Source organism: Ischnura elegans, chromosome X, assembly GCF_921293095.1.
Source record: "Ischnura elegans chromosome X, ioIscEleg1.1, whole genome shotgun sequence".
Classification (NCBI taxonomy): Eukaryota; Metazoa; Arthropoda; class Insecta; order Odonata; family Coenagrionidae; genus Ischnura; species Ischnura elegans.
The window spans coordinates 5,763,306-5,786,133 of NC_060259.1; the positions used below are offsets into that span (position 1 = coordinate 5,763,306).

Below are 22,828 nucleotides of genomic sequence, written 5' to 3' on the forward strand. Positions count from 1 at the left end.
GGGTTTTCTGGTTGCTTGAAAAAAAGGGGCCAGAAAAACGCTTCGGACAAATGTAGACATAACGTTACTTGCATTTCGACGTTTGACTATCAGTGTTTCCTAGGCTTTTTTATTTCTTCTTGTGGTCAAACTTGATGCTAAGATGTTCTGTCCCCAAGTAGTTAGGAGGAGACCAACTGCTGAAAGATATCTGTAAATAAATGTTGCGCTCCAGCGTGGGCGCGAGAAATTTCGGGGTCCAATTGGTTCCAATTTACAAATGTACCTTTGAATCAACACTGATATTGACCATCCGTATTTCAGTACATGGGCTCTGGGATATCTAAATTACGATGTTGTTCCAAAGGGAATGAATGCTCTCACTCAACATTGTGCCAGGGGAACACTTCCTCGGATTTTCGGTGGAAACTGACCTTGGACTGGATTATAGAAAGAATCTTCCACTGAACAGCGCAAATAATATTGACCTTCTCTTTTGAAAGGAGAAAGTAACCGACTGGATAAATATTGGGCTAATAATGGACTGTCCGTAGAGAAAAGAGTTGAAAGGGGTATAAGCCATCAATTGAAAACATTACCAGAAAACCATCATTGTAGCGGCCCTTGGAGAATAACTCATGTCATCAGTAGTCACGTAATCATCGAGTCAAGTTCAAGAAGTGAAAGATAAGGTTGTTCCAGGTTATTAAGGGATGACTTAGCTCCATTAGATCGAATTTGATACAAAAAGTGCCTGGTGTTTGGATCAGAAAGGTAGTGAAACATTACGAGAAGACAAATCATCGAGCTTGCGAGGTGAAGGTCCCAGCGCTGCAGTCGCGGAAAATGCAGATGAAGAATCATTCCCCGGTAGATTCTATCGACTCTTGCTAAAATTTTATGAGACTTTTCTTGTTGATGAGCAAAATTCAAAGATTTGGATAATTATTTGCATATACCATCATGAAAAAACATTAAATCGGGCAAAAAAAATCTTGTGCGAGAAAACGACCATAAATGCGGAATAACACAGAATGCGAAAACACTAAATAAGGATAATTTTTACATTGTTCTAATAGGGAATGAATCGGGACTCCAGAAAATAAACGCTGTGTACGGAAAAACGTCAAATTCGAAGACGTTAAATCCGGATCCGACTGTATTTATGAAGACACACAGTTGGCAGAGCAGTATCGTTTCAAAGCTTGATTAAGGGTTTGGAATAAGAGATGAAGAAATACGGGGCAAAGATAAATCTGGGAGAGATCAAGGTGATGTTGGTGAATTATGGAAATAATATGAGTGTGAAAATAAAAGTGGTGAGAGGGAAAGTGGAAAGCACCGAGTACATAGTAACTATGGTGTCAGATGATTGGAGAAATATTAAAGGAATTAAATCAAGGATAGCAATGTCAAAAGAGACCCTCAGCCAGAAGAAAAACTTGCTATGCAGTGGAAGGCTAGATCTGGAGCTGAGAAAGGGACTAGCTAAGTGTTCCTCATGTAGTGTTTTCATGCCAGGAGGATGTGAAGCGTGGACATTAGGTAAGAGGAAAAGAAATGGAATTAAAGCTGATGAAATGTGGGTGTGTGGAGAGTTGGGAAAAATAAGATGGGCAGGGAAGATGAGATATGAGGAGTTTTTTTTTAGAACACAGAAGAATACTCCTTCGGGGAAGGAAACTGGCTGGACCATGTGATGAGGGGAATGCTCTGAAAATTGCCGTGAAAGCAGTTCTTCTGTAACCTGTGTATTATTAGTAAAATCCCACTTTGAAAATTGTATAGAAACCTTAACCCCCAAACAATCCATTGCCATGATGTTTGCTGAGTGTGACGTCAGAGTCCAGTAAACAATACGTTTAATAATAATAATTTATTTTGTCTAGAGACCTTACAGCAAAAGATATAAGACACGTCATGAAAGGAAATTCTGCAAAACATTGAATATATATATATATATATATACAAATAAATTCACAGGTAAGGAAAGAAAGGGATAGGAACATGGAATAGAAAATGGACGAGGACAACGGTGCTGTGGTAGATGGAAAAAAGCCAGAAATCAGAGGGTAAAAATGCGGCCTGACTGGGACTCGAACCCAGAACCTCCTGGTTGCCGGCCAGGTGCTCTACCAGTTGCGCTACCAGGACGCTTAGATTTACCATGATTTCAGCGGGGGTTTATACACAGAAAACTCCCTTTGCTCAAGCCGGCAACCAGGAGGTTCTGGGTTCGAGTCCCAGTCAGGCCGCATTTTTACCCTCTGATTTCTGGCTTTTTTCCATCTACCACAGCACCGTTGTCCTCGTCCATTTTCTATTCCATGTTCCTATCCCTTTCTTTCCTTACCTGTGAATTTATTTGTATGTTTGCGCTTAAGGCGCTGTGTGAATGAATGAAGTAGTATATATATATATATAAATAATGTAATGGAACTTCTTCTTGCCCTAGGGTGGGCACACAAAAAAACTTAGAAATTGACAGAAAAACGAAAAATAGAATAAAAGTGAGGAACTTACGGGGAAAGGTTGTTTTTACAAATTTTCGATGGGACGCAGCCCATCTTTCTCAAGTGAGAAGAGGAGGGAAAGTGAGGAAAGGGCATAAGGAAGGGTGCAAGGGAGAGGGCTAAGATGGAGGGAGGAAAAACGGTGGACGGGGATTGGTTGTTCTTTCTAATGGGCGCGGTTGATTCCTGGACCAGAAAACGCACGGAAAGCCCATATGCATGCCTGTTCCAAGTCCTTCAGCTCTAGGGGGGTGGTAGATGGGGGGAGGGAGGCTAATATTCCCACTTTATAGCATTGGTCAAACAGAGCTTTGTGGGAGGAAGCATGAACGGCGACTGGAAGGGAAGCAGAAACAGAAGAAACGCTATTGCATGAAGAGCGTTGCCCGTTCATTCGGATGCAAAGGGGAGTGGTGGATAAGCCGATATAAAAAGCGGGGCATTTCTGGCACAACAGTATATATACAATGTTTTTTGTTGTGCAAGAAATTTCCGACACAGAGGGGAGAGGGAAGGCAAGGAATTGATCGGGAAGGGGTTCGGTGATGAGGATGTGACAAGTTTTGCATCTTGCACGGTTGCAGGGCGAGGGCTAGGGTTTAATAATAATAATAATAAACATATTTATTGCTCTAGGAGTTATAACTCCTTTGGAACATACAAATCATGAATATGGTGAGCAGTACGGTCAACATAGTAAAGATATACATAGTATACAACATAGTATAGTAAACATAAATTGACATTGTAAAACTGGAAAAGAATTTTTTTCTAGCGGAGAAATGAACATTAAACATACCAAAAATAAATGAAACACTCTTTAAAAAAAAAGGAAATTTAGGTTACAAATGAACAAAAACTAGATTACTACTTCTAACACAACAATAAGTATAGGTCACATAAATGAGGAGATGAATGGTTATTAAATTATGTGATCACTGTTTATGGATAGCAAGATAGTAGGTGGTTGACAACCCTTTTCTTAAACATTTCCAGTGAGGCACTGTCTTTAACATATTTCGGCAAGCCGTTCCACAGCTTTGCGGCAACAACAGTAAATGACTTCTGCACTGTAGCTGTGCGGAACTGTGGAGCATACAGAAAACAGGGGTCTTGTCTTGTAACAACAGTAGTGTTTTTGCAACTGGGGAGAAAAAGGTCCTTTAAATACAGAGGGTTACCATGTTCAAATAGATTAAATATAAAACAAGCCATGCTATATTTTCTCCTTGTTTTAAGGTCGAACCAGGACAGTTTTTTAAAATATGGTGTGATATGTTCGTCTCGCCGTAAGTTAAAAATGAATCTCACACAGGTGTTCAACAGACGTTGTTGTTTGATATTCAATTCCTCTGTTAAATCATTATACACAAGACTACAGTAGTCTAAGTGAGGGAGAATGAGTGCAGTGACTAGTTTCTTTTTTAGCTGAAGTGGCAGTAAATTTCTATGGATTTTTAATTGATGTAGAATTGTATTTATTTTGTTGGATATCCTCATCGTGTGTTCTTTCCATGAAAGATTGTTGGTTAATGTCAGCCCCAAATTTTTCACACTGTTACAGAACGGTATGCTTACTTCTTCAACCATTATCATTGGCAGTTCTGCGATATTTAAATGCGATACTATCTTGCTATTGCCAATGATAATGGATTTAGTTTTTATAGAGTTTAACACGAGGAAATTTAGCTTAGACCAAGATGTAATAGCAGATACGTCCTCGTTAACCTTATTGATGGTATCACCGAGTTTGTTTGGAAAGCAATGGCAATAGATCTGCAAATCATCTGCATAGATCATGTATTTGCAGTTATCAATACAATTTGGAAGATCTTTGATATACAACGAGAACAAAAGTGGCCCTAGAACGGAACCTTGTGGAACACCCCTAGATGTTGTTACCCAGTTAGATAAGTCTCCTTTGGAATCTTTGACAGATTGACGACGTCCATTTAGGTAGGAATGGAACCAGTTAAGGGATGAACTTGAAAATTTGAGATTTTTCATTTTTTGTAGGAGAAGAGCATGGTTCACGCTATCAAAAGCCTTACTAAAGTCAAACAAGACCAATATTGTCACCATCTTTTTATCAATAGCAAACCTTATATCTTCAGTAACTTTAATCAAGGCTGTCTGTGTGGAGTAGTTCTTTCGAAAACCAGACTGGAATGGGTCTAATAACTGATTAGCGGTTAGATGATCTACTACCTGTGAATAGACTATCTTTTCTAGACATTTTGAGGCGGCGCAGAGGATAGATATGGGTCGATAATCTCCTGGAGAAGTGGGAGTCTTAACTTTACAGATCGGTCGAATCAAAGATGATTTCCAAACTGCAGGAAATGTGCTAGACATAAGAGACGAGTTGAAGATATCAAGTAAGGCTGGAATCACGGATGAAGGTGAGGCTTTAAGGTATTTCACCGAAATATCATCAATTCCAACAGAATTTGATTTAGTGTTTCGTAGGACATTATGCAAGACATGAGGGGTCATATAGTTAAAGTAAAAGTTTGAGTCATTGAACGGAACAAAAGTTTCAATAGATTGGATGTTAGGAGTATGGGCATCATTCCCGTTTGGCAGGGGGGAGCCACATGATGCAAAGTACTCATTCATGGTATCTAATGATAGCCCGAGAACTGAACTTTTATTACTCTGCCTTACTAGACCGAGATTCCTAAGCTCGCGCCAAAGGTCGTTTGAATTCGTGAGGTTGGAGAGAATACTAGTATAATGCTGTTGTTTTGACTTGATCACCAATCGCTTAACGAGATTGCGTTGCCTTATGAATAGTAGATATATGGCATTATTTTTGGTTCGAATGGAGTTGATTCTCAGTCTATCTCTCACTTTCATTTGTGCCTTCAACTCAGGTGTAATCCACGGAACTATCGGTCTTTTAAGTTGGATCGTTCGTTTTGGAGCGTGCCGATCAAGACAAGTTAAGAATGTTAGATTGAAGCGTTCCACTTTCAAGTCAACGTTGGTGGATTCTAGCACTTTTCTCCAATCTGTTTCAGACAATTCTCTCTGAAAGTTATCGGTATCGAAATTTTTATTTGAACGGAATACAAGAGTGGATGGAATCATTTTAGGTGCAGTAAATTTGTATGTCACGGTGATCTTGTCATGGGCCGAGAGAAAAGGAACAGGGGACTGACTGAAGGAGGAAATCTTATCTTGCGAATCAACAATACAGAGATCGAGGAGTGTGTGACTGTTTTCAGTATGGTGGGTGGCGTCCAAGGGAAGCAAATACAGATCGTTTGAGTATATAAAGTCACGTAGAAATGCGCTGTAATAGTTATCACGCAACATGTCAGCATTAAAGTCTCCAACAATTACAATGTTATTAAAGGTAGGACTAAATTTAATAAATACATTTTCGATATCAGAGATGTGGCCGACCTTTGGAGGTCGATATACGACTAACAATAGCAGTTTTGAAAGGTTAACCCCCGTTAATTCCATTACTATAAATTCAGGTCTCGGCTCGTACAAAGGTGCCGAAGTTGCAAGGACTGATGAGTTGAGACGGTTATGGACGAAGGCTCCAACCCCGCCACCGACTTTATCGATTCTGTCATGACGATGAAGGTGATAATCATGAACTTTGACCATATCGTCAATAATACTGGGTTTTAGCCAAGTTTCAGTCAAGCAGATTACGTCTGTATGATTTGATTCGAAGTGCAGTCTGAACTCATCAATGTGGCACATAAGAGATTGGCAGTTCACATGGCAAACAGTGATTTCTTTCCGAGACCTGTCGACTCTAGGGAGTAACAGGGGGGCCTGATGTTAATAGAGTTTGTTCAGATCTTCGTCCACGACGATGGAAAGCCGCTCGCTACCGTCGTTGACACGGGCAAACACACGTCCATTTCGTACCCACAGATAACGGATTTTTCCTTCTTTCTTCAAGTCGCGAGCAGCTGCGTATAGCCGTCTATTTTGAGGGGATAATGACTCATTGACGTAAATGCGGAGGTGATTCGGGCTCAAGCCTGTGTTTAAGTCCCCTAGTATAAGGCTAGGTTTCCTCTTCTTGGCTTGAATGAGCCCTGCGGCAACACGGGAGCTTACGAAACGAACGACAATTGTCGGCGTGTTCTGGGCCTGGGACGAGTGCGTTTGGGGTTTAGGTCGAATGCGGTAGGAATAATCAATTTGGCTGGTCTCGATCGTAACTCCTAGAGCTGCCCCCACTTTGCAGACAAGTTCCTCGGTGATCTCAGTGTCTGAGAAAGGGATTCCACGAATCTCTATTATGTTACGCAGTCGTTCCTGTTCCACACGACTGAGGCGGAATTCTACATCTGCGAGTTTCTTCTTCAGGTATTCGGTGTCGCTTGTCAAAAGAGATAAAGTTTCGGTGATTTTGGATAAGGAGGAGCTTATTGCACCGATAGCTTGGCTATAGTTACCAACTTTATCTTCCAGATTACTTATGGAAGCCTTAATCGAGACCTGGTCTTCACGAATCTCTTTCACCATTGCGAGCAACTCCTGCAAGGATCCACTGCAATCACTTGGGGACACACTGGCACAGGGTTTTATTGGAGTGTCGTCGCCGCGTATTGATCGAGCTGTGGACAAACACTTTTCACAATTCCAAGACTTTTGTCGCTCGGCGACCACCTTTGCTTCCTCTGTCGAGAGTGACAAACACTGTGAATGTGACACTTCGTTGCATTTGGCACATGTTAAGGTAGTTTGACCACGCTTAACGACTTGAATACAGATTGCACAGGAGGGCATTTTGAACGAGCGAGAGCAGAACAACCGATCCGCACACCACGAGAGCTGAAGACGGACTGCGGTATTTTGTTAGGGGTATAATAGGGGTATTTTGTTTGGATAGCGGTTTTGTTATTTTTAAAATGCTGGCCAGATTTGGTGGTCTTTTAAAGACGAGGGAAGGGCATCGCGGGAAAAATCTGGAAGTGGTTGTGTTGTCTGAGAGGATGGTATAGATGATAGACTAAGTCTGGAGTCTTTTACCTAACTCCGAGGAAGGTGGTAATGCCACCGAAAATTTAGTTATTTAGTGAGTGTGAGTTTCTATTCTTTATTGTGTGTTCTGATACTGCCCATCCTAGGGTTTTTTATGATATTTACCTCGCCGAGGAACATTTCGAAGTGTATTTATATATATATATATATATATATAAAATCTTGATGAAAGCGCACTAAGCGATAATATAAATATGTGGCCGATCGAGGCGAACGAACAAAAATTGTACTACTAAAACATAGACACACGTAAAAAAAGGGACACTCACAAATAAACGTTCAGACGTTTCAGCGGATTGATCCGCTATCCTCAATGCTGAATCAGCATTGAGGATAGCGGATCAATCCGCTGAAACGTCTGAACGTTTATTTGTGAGTGTCCCTTTTTTTACGTGTGTCTATGTTTTAGTAGTACAATTTTTGTTCGTTCGCCTCGATCGGCCACATATTTATATATATATATATATATATACACAATGTATTGGAAAATACGAAATGCACGTGGCACGTAATATAAATAGTACAAGTTAATGTCGTTACACACAGAGACACAAAAAAGAAAAACTCACATTGAATAAATAAACTTGTGAAGCTATCGAAGCACTTCAGGCTTCTTCGTCAGCTGTAGAATGAATGGTGAGGAAAGGAGAGGGTTGGAAAAGGGAAAAGAGGGGTAAGGGGAGAGGTGTATGGGGGGGGGAGTTAGGAATAGGGGTTAGGATGCGACGTTCAGACCCGGAAAGCTATTGGCTTGAAAGTGCCAAATGCACGCCAATTCGAGGGTGTGGAGGTTGAGGGCGGAGTCGGTGGGAGGGAGGGAGGCAATAATGGATACTTTGTAGCATTGATTGAAAATGGAATCATGTGAAAGACAATGTGTAGGAACTGGTTGAGAGGAGTGGGGGGAAGATGGACAACAGGAGGCGCGATGATTGTTAATTCTGAGATTGAGAGGGGTAGTGCATTGGCCAATATAGAAAGCAGGGCAGAAATTACAGTGAAGAAGGTAAATGATGTTGGTGGAAGTACGAGTAGTGGAGGGGAAAATCGGTAGGCCTTTAAGCTTGGGGAGAAAAGAGACAGGGGGTGGAGAGAATATCTTGCAGGTTTTACACCTGGGACGATTGCAAGGTGAGGGTGTGGAGATAGTGACTGACTGCGACTTTTGGAGAGGGCGGGTGGCTTTAAATATGGTGTTTAAATTCGGTGGTCTCTTAAATGTTATCCGAGGAGTGGACGGGAAAATCTGAGAGGTGGACTTGTGTTTGGTAAGGATGGGGTACAGGTCCTTCAATATGTTTTGTAGTAAATGAGCACCAGGGAAGTAGGTTGTGAGCAGAGAAGGAGAGTAATGTTCGTCTGCGCGGGGTTTATTGTGAATAGCCGGTTTTTTTCTTATTTTGTTCATCAAGAGTTTTTCGGGGTAGCCGCGGTGAAGAAGAGAGGTGTGGAGTTTGGATAGGAATTTTTGAAGGTCTTCGGGGTTATTACAGATTCTGTGTCCCCGGACAGAGAGGGAATAAGGGATGGAACGTTTGGTGTGTGGTGGATGGCAACTGCTGTAGTGAAGGTATTGTTGTTTGTTAGTAGCTTTGATGTGAACCGATGTTTTGAATTTGTTATTATCTGAAAGGTGTATGTCCACATCTAAGAAGTTGATATTGTTTTGGAGATGGAAGAGGTGAAAGAGACTGAGGCAGAAGCGTTAAGTGAAGAAACAAAGGTATTGAGAGAGTCGATGTCATGAGGCCAGAGAATGAAAATGTCATCTATGTATCTGAGCCAAAGAAGAGGTTTTAGAGGGTAATTAGTGAGGAAATTTTCTTCAAACAGGCCAAGGAAAAGATTTGCATAAGAAGGGCTAAACCTACTTCCCATGGCGCAGCCGGATATTTGCAGATAGTAGTTATTGTTAAAAGAGAAGGCATTGTGGGTGAGAATGAAATGGGAAAGATCAAGAAGAAAGTCAGTGCTAGGGTTTTGAGGAGTGGGTCGTAATGAAAGATAGTGGCGGAGAGCAGCGAGTCCCTCAGAATGAGGGATTGAAGTGTAAAGTGAGGTTACATCAATAGTAGCCATGATAATGGGCTGATTGGGGGGGAGGGAAATGGAATTGAGTTTAGAAAGGAAGTCATGAGAATCTTTGATGTATGATGGAAGGGACTGAACGAAGGGTTGGAGATAGAAATCAACGAAGGCCGATATGCGCTCCGTAGGAGAGTTTCGAGAGGAAACAATGGGGCGGCCTGGGATATTAGCTTTATGAATTTTTGGAAGGATGTAGAAAGATGGCGAAGTGGGGTGATCTGGTGAGAGAAGGGAAATGTCTGACTGGCTTAGGCCCTCGGAGGGAGCTTTTGTTTTTAGTAGGGCATTCAATTCTGTGTGAAAATCAGAGGTAGGATCTGATGAGAGAGGGGAGTAGGAGGAAGGGTCTCCTAGTAGTCGGTTGCACTCTGATATGTAGTCGCTGGTGTCAAGTACAACGACAGTGGAGCCTTTGTCGGCCGAGGTAATCACTATGTTGGGGTTTTTTTGGAGTTTTCTGATGGCGGCGGACTCCGAGGGGGTAAGGTTTGGCGGCGGGTGGAGGGAGCGTAGGAAAGATTCACTCGAAGCCCTAGAGAGGAGACAGTTGATAAAAATTTCAAGCGGGTGGTGGGGAGGAAGAGGTTTGGGCTGGTGAGAGGAAGGGGAGCGGAATTTGAGGAGGGCATTGTGAATACCCTCCGGCGCCTGTTGTCTTGTGTGGGAATTCCAGAAAACCTTCCACCGAAGGTTTCGGCAAAAATGCAAAATGTCCGTGAGAAGAGTGGTGGGGTTAATCCTAGGCGTTGGGGAGAAAGAGAGTCCGCGGTTGAGGACAGAAACCTCGGCGGGGCTGAGCTTAGCGGAAGAAAGGTTTACCACTTGCTGGTCGGTGGGTTCCACTGGGTCCTGGTCGTTAGGGTCAATTGGTATAGGATCGCGCCGAGGAGGCCGGGTTGAGCGCTCCGGGGCTGCTATGGGTCGCGGCGGAGGTGGGGGTGGAGGGGGGAGTTTAAAAAGTGTGGCCAGGTCTGGTTTGACGCCTATGAGAGGAGGGGGGGCTTGTGCGTGGGGTGAGAGACGCAGGGGGAGGGAAAGGCCATCTCGGAAATGCATAGGGAAGAGGGTTTGTGCAGTGTATTCTCGCGTTTCTTCTCGAGGAAGAGGTACGCCGAAACTAGAATCGTGTTAACTTCCTTAAGAAGGTGAGGAGAACAGAGTGAAATTAATTTTATGAGAGAGAGCAGAGAGTTATAATATTGATCAACTAACCCTTGGTATTGCGTGAGAGTGAATTGGCATAGGGAAAGCGAGTATTGAAAAGAAAGAATGTGGAAGGAGGGACGCAGAATAGGTGGAATGCCCGAGAGAGCGAATTTTACTCGGAGGCCATTCGGAAAAGTACCTAGTGAAATGCAGGATGAAAGGAATTCTGTGTGGCAGGTGTATTGGGCTAGTTTGAAGGAGAATTTTTTGATTCGTTTAATCCAAAATGTAGTGGGTTGAACGTGATCCATTGCAAGGGAAGTGGGAATAGGAGATGAAAGAGAAATGTAGAGAGGAAGGATGGATTTTATATTGACTGCTTTCTATATTGGCCAATGCACTACCCCTCTCAATCTCAGAATTAACAATCATCGCGCCTCCTGTTGTCCATCTTCCCCCCACTCCTCTCTACCAGTTCCTACACATTGTCTTTCACATGATTCCATTTTCAATCAATGCTACAAAGTATCCATTATTGCCTCCCTCCCTCCCACCGACTCCGCCCTCAACCTCCACACCCTCGAATTGGCGTGCATTTGGCACTTTCAAGCCAATAGCTTTCCGGGTCTGAACGTCGCATCCTAACCCCTATTCCTAACTCCCCCCCCCATACACCTCTCCCCTTACCCCTCTTTTCCCTTTTCCAACCCTCTCCTTTCCTCACCATTCATTCTACAGCTGACGAAGAAGCCTGAAGTGCTTCGATAGCTTCACAAGTTTATTTATTCAATGTGAGTGTTTCTTTTTTGTGTCTCTGTGTGTAACGACATTAACTTGTACTATATATATATATATATATATATATATTTAATAGATTATAAATAATTGTATGTTCACAGGATATTAATGCTTAATTGGAGGAATCAAATAGGTATTCGTTAACAGAATAATAATTCTTCTCATGAAGAAAAGATTTTAACTTCCTTTTGAATGACTCCATTGACTGAATTGATTTCAAATGCGCAGGAAGTTTATTATAAATTCTGAGGCCCAGCTCGCGTGGGCTCAGCTTTGATCTGTTAGTCCTAATGGAATGATAATGAAGGTTATTACAATTCCTAGTTTCATATTTGTGAACATCACAATTGAGCATAAACAAATCAAGATTATAACGTACAAAAATTAAAATTGATAATAAATATACACACGGGAGTGGAAGAATGTTAAGTGCTTTAAAAATAGGCTTGGAAGGAGCATCAAAAGGTTTTTTTGCAATGATTCTAATTGCACGTTTTTGTAATGTGAACACCTTGGAGGCATGAGGGGATGAGCCCCAAAAAATTATATTGTATGACATTCGAGAATAAAAGATACCGTAATACAATGTAAGAAGAATATTTAAATCAACAGAGTTCCTAAGGTGTCTTAATAGATAGCAGATTGAACTTATTTTGTTGGCTAAGAAGTCAATATTCATCTCATAGGACATATTACTACATAAGTATGCACCAAGGAATTTTGTGTGGGACACATTCTCAATAGACTTTTTATCCAATCTAATTAGGATGCTCTCGAGAACATTGCTATTACCACAAAATTGAACAGTGTGTGTCTTTTGTGTGTTTAAAATCAATTTGTTAGCTGTACACCAGCTTAAAATACTATCATTTGCATTTTCAGAGCTCATAATAATGTCATTTTGAGTTGGAGAAGAAAGTAAAATATTCGTATCATCAGCATATAATATGACTTTAGAACCTGGAATATTACTGAGGGAATGAGCTAAATCATTTATGTAGATTAAAAATAAGATTGGGCCTAAGATTGAACCCTGAGGAACTCCTACGGTGGTAGAAGTACTTTTGGAAGAGTATATACTGCCATTTACAGACAGTGAGACAGCCTGTGTCCGATTGCTGAGGTATGACTGAAGCCATTTATTGGCAATGCCTCTCACTCCAAAATAATTAAGTTTACGAAGTAGGCGAGAGTGATCCACAAAATCGAATGCCTTAGAGAAGTCATAAAAGATTCCTACAGTTTTTTGCTTGTTGTCCAATGAGGACAAAATAAAGTCAGTGGGATGGAATAGAGCAGATGTAGTAGAGCGATTTTTACGGAAGCCGTGTTGATTTGAGGAGATTAAGGCATATTTATCCAGGAATTTTATTTACTTGGTGTCTGTAGAATATTTGTCCCTGTTATAGAAAAAACCTATGTATCTCTCAGTACTTCTATCTCTGTACAATTAATTTTTTTGTAGCAATACATGTGAATTTCATCATCAGTCATGTGAAAGATTTATATTGAATAATTGACAGGTTTAAAGAATGTATGCATACTGGAAGATGCAGCACAGTCTTGACTAATAGTGCCTATTACTTATTCATCCTCCTCATTTACGGTGATTTCCATGATATAAGATTATTGTTCTCACTTTATGTTCAGGTGTCACCTTAGCCCCTACAGTGCAAGCACTCAAATTTCTTTTCAGTTGAATCTATCCAACTGCTGAATTGCTGTCTAACTCTCTTGCAGACGTTAGGAATACCAAGTAAATCGGTGTCAAATATGTTCCATTGATTTTCTCCAAAATGTTAACTTTACATATTCCAATGTTGTACCCAGTACACATTAAAAGCAGTGAGTTAATAACAGTAGTTAAATGAGATACAAACCAAGCTCTAGATTACTAGCAAAAGAGATGGTTGATTTAATTTATCTTACATTTCAATTTCGTGGTTTCTCAACTCTGTGCCAAGAAATCTTCATTGCTGGAGAGGAAATCAGTGACCACGAATTAATCTGCCTTCAGAATGTTCCCAGAATTCACTTTAACGAAGTTGGAGTCAGCCATTGCGTAACTAGTACACCGTAAAATCTTCAAAACTATTCACAACTGTTTCTGATGCACCTTTCAAGTTATGAATCATTATTGTCATTGCTGTTTGTTATCGACGTTACTGTTTGTTATTGCCATGGAGCAACTAAACTTACTCGCATTCTGACGTAACAGGACGTTCTTGTAGCGCCAAAGAATTTAGTAATTTTTGCCAACTTTGAAGCTCTGTAGCAACAAGAATATTGACAATAATGAAGTCATATTTTGCATATGTTAATGACTTTAACTTAATTATCTATAAATGTAAAAAAATTAATATTGTAATTTTATGAGAGCACCCCATTATATTTTTTGACTTACAACATTTGTAGCTCCCACCCAAAGTGAGAAAAAAATGTACAGAATAGGAAAATTAATTTGCAGTTTCCTTTGAATTTCACATGCAGCCTATATAAACCCAATTCGTTGCTTAAGTAACTATGTAGTTTGTAAGGAAAAAAGTATTCTTACTACTTTTTTCCTTGCAAAAATTACCTCTCAAACTTATTGGCCTGAAGTTATTCGTTCACACATAGCCATGTTTTGTCTCAATCATAAATTTTAGTACATACTTCATAATGAGCAAAAGGCTTAAAGAAACTTTAAGTGTAAGTTTTAAACCACTGTTGAATACCAGTTGTGAAAAATCCAGAGAAGAATTAAGTCAAAAGAGCCACTGAAGTATTGAGAAATAACATTAATAATTTTTATTATAAACTTTATGGAAAAGATTTTTCGTTCAATGTTGTGGTGTTCCTTTTTGAAGAAATGGTAATACCATATAAACTCATGTGAGAGACGTACCCGTGTAAGAAATGCATACCTATTTTGAGCGTGAAAGCTTAAGTTAAAAAAATTTTGGGGCATTTTTCTTTATCCCATGATGAGGTGTCACTCAGGCAGAAACTGCCCTTTGTTTGTTTTTAGACTCTTTGAATGTGAAAACAATAACTCAGGCTGAAAACAAAGGCCTCTCAGTTCTTCGAGGGGCTTGCTACCAGGTTGGGCAGATAGGAAATTAGTTTAAGAGTTACATTTATATTTTCAGCTGCAACTTCTGGGAAAAAAGGTGCTTCTCTTACACAAGATGATCTTACACAACATAGTATATTTGATAGTGCAATTTGCAGTACTTTATGATATGGCGGCAATGCTTCGGGTAGCTTTTAGAGATTAGCTAGGAAAAGAAAACTCAATTGGAGCTTGCTGTGTGAATTGTATGAACTACCAAATGTGGAACCCACTGTACCATTACCATTGCATTTATAAATTCATATTCCATGAGCCATATTCAAAGGTGTGAGAAATCCCATTGTTACCATTAAGGCCAGTTTTATCATGTCTACTAAATATGTTGCCTAGTCTGAAAATTGGAAATAATTAATTCTTCGATTATACCAATTTAGCTTATCGTTAGTCTTTCTTTCCTTGCCTTTAAAACAATCTCAAGCTAAGGTTACTACAGTACCTTAGGAGGTGTGGTTAGAAAAAATGGGATTTTTAGTATAACTCTTCTTATTTTTATCCTTTACAACTTTTACCTTATCACCTTCAATACACTCCTCTCCACTATCCCTACACTTTTCCATTTGAATTTTCCACTATTCAAAACAGTGTTTTAAGTCATTATCTGTCAGCATGTTCATAGTCTCCATGGCTTTTTGCTTCACAGCTTCCACAGTCTCAAATCTGGTCCCCTTAAATGCTTCCTTCACTTTGGGAGCATAAAAAAATCACACGGAGCTAGATCTGGAGAGCAGGGTGGATTTTCTAACACAGGGATCCCATTCTTGGCCAAAAATGTCTTAACCACCCGTGCAGTGTGGGCTGGGGCGTTGTCCTCATGAAGAATCCACTTCACTTGTTCTTCCACAACTCTGGTCGCTTTCTTTGCACTCGCTCACGGAGAGTGTCCAAAACCCCAAGAAAGCATTCTTTATTCACTGCTTGACCTTCAGGAACCCAATTTACATACAGAATTCCATGGATGTCAAAAAAAACTATCATCATGCCCTTGAAGTTTGATTTGGACATTCGAGCTGTCTTCATTTGTGGCGAATTTGGACTCTTCCAGTGCATTGATTGTCGCTTAGTTTATGGGACACAGGTAAAAAAAAACATGATTCATCACATGTAATAACTCTTTCCAACAGTTCAGGATCTTTCCTAATGTTTTTTAAGATGTCAGAACAGATTTCCACCGGTCACTCCTTTTGTTCCGGCGTGAGGATTTTTGGCACCATTTTGGAACACACTTTTCTCATATTAAAATTTTCATGTAATATTTGCCTAACCGATTCTTTGTCAATTCCCACAGGTTCAGTGACTGCATGGATACTCACTTGGCGATCTTGATGGACTACTTTGCCTATTTTTTCGATGTTTTCATGTCTTCGAGGTTGAAGGACGTCCTGAGCGCGGATCATCTTCAATATCTTCTCTCCCTTCTTTGAAACACTTATACCATTCAAAAATGTGTGTATGTGACATACATTCTTCCCTATACACTTGTTGTAAGAGAGAATAAGTCTCTGTTGCGGATTTATCCAGTTTCACTAGAATTTCACATTGACACGTTGCTCAATTAAGATGCCTACCATGAGTCTGAGAGCTTTTATATGTACCACGTTCAAAAATAATAATGATTACCTCAATACATATATCTAATATAAGAAATAATCTTAGGAGATACTTCGTTGAAGTTTTTAATCATTATAATGAAACACATTTGTAAACTCTGCACATATTTTAATGCTAACTGACCCGGGTTTCAGCAGCTCAGGGCCGATTTCACCAACCTCTCTTTGATCGGCGATCAGTTGATCGGCATCAATTCCCTGATCCGAGATCAAGTTTCGCGTCCGTTTCACCAACGTCTGATCCTTGATCAATAATCAAAATCACTTGATCGGCAATCGCGTAGCATTATAATTCTCATAGATTTGTAAGTAGCTTTCCTATTGGCTGTCTACAGCGCATAACAACGGCATTTGTTATTACCTACGTGAAAACCGCGGCTTTCGAGTTTAGAAAACAGCGAAAGCGAATAATTTCTCTGAGTTGGAGGAATCTCATCTCGTAGAAACTCATTCAAATATTATATGGAACAAAAGAACAGATGCTAATACATGCAATGAGAAGAAGAAAGCATGGAAAGCATAAGCGTAATATAATAAACTGAAAAATAGTGTACTAGCTTTGGAAAATAGAAAAATATAAATTGAGATAAAATAGGCTGCCCTAGCCAAAGTGAAGGAAAATAAATAAATAATATTTCTCAAATCCTAGGTTTTTTTTATCCTATTAATGTCATCAAATCTAAATTCCAAGTTATACTATCCGTGAATTGAGGTAAAAAATTATTTCTGTAATTTATCTGCAGGTTTAAAATGCTATTGAATGTTTAAAATAGATGACATTTACCATTTAATTTTTTATGCTCAGGAAAAATGTAAAAATGAGAGAAAACCATTTACCATGAGGAACCATGCTATGGTTATCATGAAAGAAGAATTTATTTAAAAAAAAACTCATAAAAGTATGCCATTAATAAAGGCTAGTCAAACAGCTGCTCCTGTGGATACCTCTCCCATGAGTTGATGAAGATTCACATTGGCATCTTGAATGAGAACCTTGAATGAGTACCTTCTCTTTGAATATAATTGAAATTTTGTGTAAAACCCCAGTAGTCACAATGATGAGGAAATATGTATTTTTTTCATTCTTAGTCCAATGGAGAGGGAAGGAAACCTCTGTTTCAATACCCTAAAACTATGGGCATACCCAGCGAGGGGGCAGCTGCCCCCCCCCCTAGAAGCAAAAATCAAAAATGTCTTTTTGGAAAATAATATTTTTTCAAGCTAATAATTTTAAAAATTAATTAAGAGTTGTTACAGTTTCCTTAAAATGTTAATTTCATTCACCTTTTCCATGCTTAAATCTTATCTACAACTTGAACAACCATGGCTTGCCCCCCCCCCCCCCATAGTTTTGATACTGGGTACGTCCTTGCCCAATACAACATTTAAATGGGTTTAGGCTTTGCTCATGAGCAAGGTTGTACTTCCTCTCTCCTCTGTTTACAGGGTGTAACAAGGAGGTATGGCCTGAAGGGATAACCGCCATCACCTTATAAATAATCATCTGGTATCTCTGCACTTTACACTTTAGCCCTCAAATGAAAAATTTTGAAAATAGTGCTATCGTGAACAGACCCAAGCCACCGAATTAGTCAGTTATAGGGTAGGGGAGCAAACTGCCTGGGCATTGATAGAAAATTAGGACTTCTTATTTCCAAATAATTCTCCAACATTTTTTCCTCCAGATGAAGTTGTTGGGATATGCATCAGTCTATTGCCCCAATGATGCCTGGGAATCCAGCAATCCCAAAAAATTCTTCTTCCATTCTCACAAATTCCTTTCTTCCACTAGGAAATTGTATGAATTCTTGGTACAGCTTTGCTTTACAAAATGGGACCTTTAAATTAGACTGCTTGATTTACTCACTCTAAGTAGTTCACCAATTACTATGTATCTGCAAAAACTTTTAAATCTCAGGAGCTTCATAGCTTCCTCTTACCTAATTACATAAATGTATATTGCAACTTGAGGCAGGTTAAATGACTGTCAGCTACATAAAATAAACCTCAATGTGAAAATAAAAAAGTCAATTAATCTCATTCAGACCATAGTTTGTTAGGTTATTTACAATGCCCTGTAAAATATTTTAATGAGACACAATCAAGACTGCATTTTAAGATATACTGGAGCAATGCGTTTAGAAATTTCAAAATTTATTTTCAACATAAATATCAAGAGTCAATTGGTAACCACTGCTAACATTGAATAATTCCCACCACCATTGAATTATGATGAAAAATAGATCTGAAGGATATTATATTGCCATGAAGAATTTATAAATATGTATATAAAAGGTTGGTAAGAATTTCAATCGCCTAAATCAGGTCGATTGCTCCCTAGGGAACTAGCAACTGACCTACCAGCTACATTTGGTATCTTATTATTGTTTGGTGAGAAGTCTATCACAATACATAATTGCAATAATCTGTATTATTCATTTTAATAACAGTCTACTACTAGCTATGTGATGAGCTACACTTTTAGGTGTACATAATTATTTCCATGCCTAACACTAATCAACTCATACTAGCATTACAAAGGTCCTAGCATCAACAAATTCCAACAACAATTTTTTATTTTTATTTTATTCACTTGTATTTTATAATGATAACATGTTAGGATTGTAGACCAAATAAAGAAAGAGATTGCTCCACTTTCATGCTTTGATTTTAAAAGATAATCCTTAACTTAATTTCCGAACATGCATACAGAGGATGGTTACGATAGAATGATAACAATAATGACACAACAAAATAAGCTAATCAAGTATATTTTATTATACTAACAAAGCTGTAGTATATATCAAGCTATAATTGATGTGTGAACAATGTAGCGTGTTAAAATTTATACTTCCCATACCTAAATTGTTGTGAACCATCACATGCTACAGTTAAACAACAGTTTTATATTAACACAATTCATGAATTTGCACCCACGATCTTACCTCACATCACATACTGACACCTATTTATCACTTCCTTATACTAGGAGCGACAAAATCATCATGCCCAAGAACTCATGTAAAATAAATTGTGATATACATCCAACAGCAGTAGACATTACTCAAAAACAATTTAATGTCATTGATACATAATATACTTCATTTAAGATTATGGTTTAAAATCTCTAATTTGCATTCCAATATCTTATTAATACCACAGCTGCAAATGTAATGTATGCAATTAAATTGTCGATGCCATGATTTTACACCTTAATGTATTCAGGGGCGGATCCAGGATTTTTTTCTGGGAGGGGCACAAGCAAGGCCGTATCCAAGATTTTGTTCTGGGTGGGGCACGAGGATACCTCGTAATACAAAATGAACACAATGATAATGGGACCGTATTAAAAACCTTGCATATTTTTGAGGGTCTGGGGGGGGCACGTGCCCCCGTGCCCCCCCCCCCCTGGATCCGCCTATGAATGTATTTATTACTATGCTGAGTATTCAATAGGTAGTTAAGAAAATTAATATGATTCCTTCACTGGTTTATGATTAGCCATTTATCTAACTTTTACATAACATTGTGGGTTATGTGACCCCCTCACCTACATCACCTTCATGAAGTAAGATATTTTAAAGTGCACTACTATACATTAATCATCTTTAGGATACAATTAAAAAAACACTATTACCAGTTTGCTCCAAATCCTGTGCAGCAGTGTTATCTAAGTACATCACCTAGATGAATATGACTGACACCTGACCGTGTATAATGAGTAAGACTACATCGTTCATTACTTCTTATCTCTTGACCATTAATTAATAAAATCTACCCAGAATTTGTAGTACCACAATATAGTATAAACATACTGCAATACCATTATCTTCGGTTACCTTAAAAATCGTGAACTATTTTCATATTTGCCACAGTTAAAATAATCAGTAAAGGTTATATTAAGTTCACTAATTAAATTTCTAATTAACATGTGTCATCTCCAACATCACCGAAAGGCCAACATCGAGCAAGCAAAGGTTAAGGGACACATAATTTTGAAATTACTTTTTCAATAGTTTTGATTTGTATGGCCATTATACTTGATTTACATACATGCAACTAAAATGTAAAAGTGAACTCCTTATGTAAGCTGAGGTACCAAAATGCTTATCTTGAAATCGAAGTTAACTTATGTACTTACATGGAAACTTGACGCGACTATTATCATACACACAATATAATTCTACATGATATTTACTCTAACAGCAGCACTGATATTAATACTAGCTAATATAGTAAATTTCTTTCCTCAAGATAATATCCTTCAAACAAACAACTTGAAATTTAACGTTACAAACCTTCGCAACTACTGACCGATTGAACTACCATTTGATTCCTTTCAAGTGTACTTTATATTACATACTATTACCGCACACATAGCAGTTATAATAAAAAGTATGATGTAAATACAAAACCATCAACGAAACAAGAACAACAGTAGGAATATCTCTCAACAACATACCGGTGTCTTCATAAACAACGTCAATCTCAGCGTTTCGATATTCGTTACTCTCATGTTGAAAACCCGCTAAATTTAAATACCGTGTGTTCAAGCCACTCAATTTAACTGCATGCTTTCCATTACGTAGAATCTCGGAGCTATTAAAAGCTGTTTCACGGGTGATATGGATGATTCCTTCTGTTTCCTTTGTCCTGTTATGAATACGCTCTAGGACGAAATCAACGGCAGGTTTGGATAATCTAAATTTCATTTTTAAACTCCTTATTCTTTGTATATATCATACGCATTTACTTCCAATGACCCGTGGTGTGCACGTAAGTTGAAATAATCTATAATTATATCCAACTCCTCGTCAGATGATGACAGTGCGTCGGCCATCTTGGTTGATCATGGCTTGATCAAAGAAAATCCATGATCAACTTGATCAAGGATTTTGATCCCCGATTAGCGCTGATTGTCGTTGGTGAAACTCGATCAGTGTGATTTGAGATTATTTGTACGGTTGATCCAAGATCAAGCGTTGATCGGCGTTGGTGAAATCGGCCCTCAGTGTTTTAGACCTAGAAAATGGCACTGAGCTGAAACCTGTGATGGTTTACATCACAATAAGTGTAGAGTCAACAATTATGTTTTACTATTAAGTTTCATATATCTACATTCCTGTTTAAAACAATGCACTTGTTTCTAATGTCATGAGGGATTATTTCATTAAGGAGTTCCTGCCATAATTCCCTTAATGCTACCTGGGTGGAGGGATTTTTACCATTTGGAATGGGATTAACAGCTACAGCAACACCCCATTGAAATTTGTCGCCTGGAAGCATGCCAATTTTTCATTGTACCACGACACTCTGTCAACATTGCTGGGCAATTTTGTCTGGCAACATGTTGCTGGTTATTTTATCCTGCCTGGAAGTAGCTTAATATAAATGGGATGGTATGACGGGAGTGGATGAAGTAATGATTCAAGGTCTCACTGAATATTCTTTAGTTATGAGAGTTCATTTTGGATGATAGTTTGGGTGAGCAGACAATGGGTAGTTGGCATGGGCAGGGAACAGCAGCAATTGTGTGTTAGACCTCTCTTCTGAAGTGATTGACTGACTCTCTTGATGCAGCAATTTCACAATGGATGGCGTCAGGTATCCAAGATTTCTCCTACTCCTTGGGCAATGGTGTTACCCAATTCTTTTGTTCTGCCGACATCACTTCCTTTGATGTTAAAAAAATTGGTTGTAATTTGTGCTCAGCAATGGCGTCTTTCACATAGCAGCTATTTTATGTTGATAACCACAAAAATTTTCACACCTCTGTCTGTCTTCCTGTGTTGTCATTTTTTCTATCAATCCTCTTTTCTCCCTTTTCTAGATCCCTAAATAGTTGAGCAACCCATTGTAAAATTTGTGTGTCATTTTTGTATAACCTATTTTATTTTAACCCTTTAACTGCGCAAGTAATCTGAAATGGGCTACTGAGGGTTCCTGGCGGCTACTGAAGGGCAATAAAAATAAATAGAGGAGTAAAAGATGTCCGCATGACATCTACTTGTCAAAAGAAGAACTTCTAAGCTCCTGTGGAATCAGAGAGTAGAAGAATAGTTCAAATCGTCAATAGACGATGGGAGCAGGTTAAAGGTTAATTTTGCTGTATCTGTTTATCAAAAACTGAGCACTTACAGTGATTATGCATAAAATCCATTTCATGTATTTAATCATGTGCTTATAGTCCAGCTACGGAAAATTAAGTGTTTGTTAGAGTAATATTCAGCTTAGTACATAGTCCAGCCATTCATTGCTCAGAAATTTGACTTGTTATGCAAAAATGATATTGTTTTCCTATGATCTATTCATTCTGGAAACTGTTTGTGGATACCTAGTGAGATTGTATCATTGCAACCTTCACACTGCTACTACAAATACACTCAATTTTATGGGTAGCATTGGTTACTCGCTGAATATTTAACTGAAAATAATTAATCCTGAATGCCCAATTTGGTAGATTTTTTTCATTTGTATTTGCAACAACTGATGGACAGATTAATCATAGTTGAATAGTGAAGCACAACCACTTTTGCTACTTAACTAACAAAAGACTGAAATGA

General features: G+C 38.9%; 1 protein-coding gene across 3 annotated transcripts in view; it reads left to right on the forward strand.

Moving 5' to 3' along the window:
* LOC124170624 (ubiquitin conjugation factor E4 B) overlaps positions 1–22,828 on the forward strand; it is a 302,332-nt gene that overhangs the window by 132,670 nt on the left and 146,834 nt on the right. The window lies entirely within an intron of this gene.